Source organism: Mus pahari, chromosome 17 (genome assembly GCF_900095145.1).
Source record: "Mus pahari chromosome 17, PAHARI_EIJ_v1.1, whole genome shotgun sequence".
Classification (NCBI taxonomy): Eukaryota; Metazoa; Chordata; class Mammalia; order Rodentia; family Muridae; genus Mus; species Mus pahari.
This window is the reverse complement of record NC_034606.1, coordinates 3,898,555-3,901,981: the sequence shown is the minus strand read 5'-3', so window position 1 is coordinate 3,901,981 and position 3,427 is coordinate 3,898,555.

The following is a 3,427-nucleotide window of genomic DNA, read 5'->3' as shown; positions in this document are numbered from 1 at the left end:
GAGAGAGAGAGAGAGAGAGAAAGAAGAAGAAGAAGAAGAAGAAGAAGAAGAAGAAGAAGAAGAAGAAGAAGAAGAAGAAGAAGAAGAAGAAGAAGAAAAAGAAAAAGAAAAAGAAAAAGAAAAAGAAAAAGAAAAAGAAAAAGAAAAAGAAAAAGAAAAAGAGAACACTTTTCCTGTTCTTACAGAGGACCTCAGTGTGCAATGAAGGTTCACAAACATACATGACTCTAGTTAAAACCTCAAGGCCAGCCTGAGCTATATGGTGAGCCCATGGCTAGCTTGGGCTGCACAGCAATACCCTGTCTCAGGAAGAAGAGGAGGAGGGGAGAAAGGAGGAGAAAGAGAACAATAAAAACCCCGAAGAGCCCATAGGGAGTTCTGGAGTGCTGTACAGGGGCAGGAGTCTTTCTAGGGTCACCAGGCACCTCCCGAGTCAACACACACATGCTTAGACTCACTGTTTCCAGAGTGGGTTGGTTTCTGCAGCAAGAAATCCTCAGTCTCCTGCCAGCCAGGGGAGGAAGTTCATTTCTAATACAAATCCTGACCTCACTCCAGCTTCTCCCTGCATCTGACATCCCTAGCACAAAGCCTCTCTGGTCGTTTCTCTAATGAATAACTCCCTCTCCTGCTGGGGGAGAAGAGCGGCCCTTGCAGGTCTACCTGCTCCCTCCGTGTTTCAGGCTCCATCTGCTCCCTTCCTCAGTATCTTGTGTCTCAATTCCTGAGACTTTCCAAGATTCTCTGGGTCTGGGCAGCTTGTTTCTCTCTTCAGACCCTCAGCTTAGAGCCTTCCTCTGGTAACTCGACCTCAGCTGTCTTCCCACACCAGGGCTCAAGGCTACGTCTCCCTGTAGGTGAGGCTGGGAACCTGCCTATCCATCTTAAAATCCAGTCCCAGTAGCCTTCAAGTCAGTGGGAAACAGTCTTTCATGCTAGGATGCCTTTTAAAGGGCCCAGACCTCTATAATAATAAAGGGCATGAGGCATTTCTTAGCACCTACTGTGTGCCAGGCATTTTGCATAAATTATCTTTAATTTGAAAACTAGGTATTCTTGTCCTCATTTTACAAACAAGAAAACAAACTCAGCAGAGTTCTATACTTATTTGTATTACTTCACACCCTTGATAATGGGAAGGCACTGGATTAGAGTCTGTTCCCATTTAGCTGCAACTTGATGGTAACAGTTGTAACTTCATTAAGCCTACTGTGATCGCTCAGTCACACCCACACACTACTGTGCATCGATATTGTACAATGGAGAGGTCTCAGTTGGTAAGGTGATATCTTGCAAGCCTGAGGTCCTGAACTTACATGTAACCACATGCAAATCCCTGAACCCACATTTAAAAAAAAAAAAAAACCAAAAAACCAAAAACAAAACCTGAGCATTGTGACACCAACTTGTAATCTCTGTGCTGGGAAGGCAGAGACAGACAGATCTCTGGGACTTGGTGACTAGCCAGTCTAGATCACTTGGTGAGTTCTAGGCCAGGGGATACCCTGTCCCAAAACAACAACAACAACAACAACAACAACCACAGGTAGAGAGCATGTGAGAAATGACATTCAAGGTTCTCCTCTTCCTTCCACTCATGAAGCTACATATGTGTATGTACAGTTATACACACATGTGTACCTACACACACACACAGAGAGAGAGAGAGAGAGAGAGAGAGAGAGAGAGAGAGAGAGAGAGAGAGAGCGCACATGGCATCCTCCATCCTCCCAGGCTGTGACTAAGCCTCCCTGGGCTAAGATGTCTGTCTAGTTAAGCCCATCTTTTCTATGGAAGGTGAGCCCTCAAAGAACTGGCTGGGCCCAGAACATGCAGGGTGCAGCCCTGAGCTGACTTTGAGAGATCCCAGCTTAACAGGAAGCCTAATGACTGGCCTCCCTCCCCAGCTCTGACTCCTGCTGAGTGTGGAGCAGAAGCAGAAGCAGAAGCAAGCGTAGCCATGGTGATGGTGGCAGTTTGCTGAGAGCCAGGGAGATGCAGAGTGGGGGAGAGAGGAAAAGGAGGGAGCGAGCCAGAGTCAGAGCAGGCACTGTGCAGAGGATGGATGGGCAAGCGGGTCTCTCAAGTTAGACGTGAGAAGAGGAGTCTGGTGGAGGGCTGGCTCCCCATCCCTCAGTATGCTGGTGCCCTGCCAGGCCACCTTACCTAAGGTGGCCAGGGCAGCCTCTTGCTGGCATGATCTGCCTTGTCAGGCTCCAGAAGGGACACACACCATTTGGAAAGGCAGGCAGCAAGGACATCTTCCTGCTTTCTGTCACTGTTCCCGCCCAACCATTTCCTCATGTTTGCATCCTTCCTTAAGGGCTGAGCACGGGGATCCCATCCTCAGCGCTGTTGGCAGAGAGTGGAGAAGCCCCTGCCATGACTGCCCACCATGCAAGATGCCCTAACATATATGCGATGTACCCCAAAGTCCTTCCTGTGCAGCCCTGCTCACGGCACAGAAACAGGTGATCAAGGCCCATGTGCTCTGTGCTGGCCTCCCCTCTGATCCTGCCCCAGCCTCTGCCTGCAAATCTCACTGGGGCAAGCGAGTGAGCGTCCATGGTTGAATCTCTCAAGGATCAGGAAAGCCTGCCCTGCCCTTCAGGTCAGGCACATCACAACTCAGGACCCAGAAACCTCACTCACCATGGTAGCCTTCTTCAGGACTGCCCTGGGTAGGGCACCTCTCTCTCCTACAGGACTGTAGAGCCAGAAGGGCAGTGGCCAGCACTGCCTCAGATCTCAGGGTCCCTGTTTCTTGCACCCTATCTGGAGGAAAGTCCTTGGGCAAGGGGGTGGGGCATGAGAGGGGAACTATCCATTTGCTCTGCTTGGAAAAGTAGCTGATGTGTCTCCATCTGACCTCGAGGCCAAGAAGATAGCAAAAATCCTGCGGATGCCCAGGGGCAGGAGGGAAGATACATTCTAAAGAGAGACACTGTGCCGCTTTAGCTATCAGATGTTTAAAGAAAGGCTTCAAGGAAACTGGAACTTCCCAGGAATCCCACGCCAGCGTGGAGGGGGGTGGGGAGGGGAGAAAAGCCTAAAACTTGCCTCCAGACAGGAGAGGACTATGTCTCCTCTGAAGAGATTTCACACACTTCTAACAATTTGTCAGACCATCTTGGAGGACAGACTGGAACCAGAGACAAAGTCGGATCAATAACAGGCAGAGCCACACCTTGGCCAAGGCTGTATAATTATGTGTAACACTTGCCCTCTATTTGAACTGAAACCTCCTGTTAGTTCCCTGAACATGAACTTGAGAAAACGGGGGAAGGGTGTGGGGAGGGGAGCTTGCACGAGTGGGGGATGCAGTCCCCCTTATTTGTTTCTCTGCTCAGTGTGGGCACACTGAATAAACCAGTCTCTCTGCTCTGCTCTTCACTCTCGCGTGTCTGCTTATTCAGGGCAGGTGGCT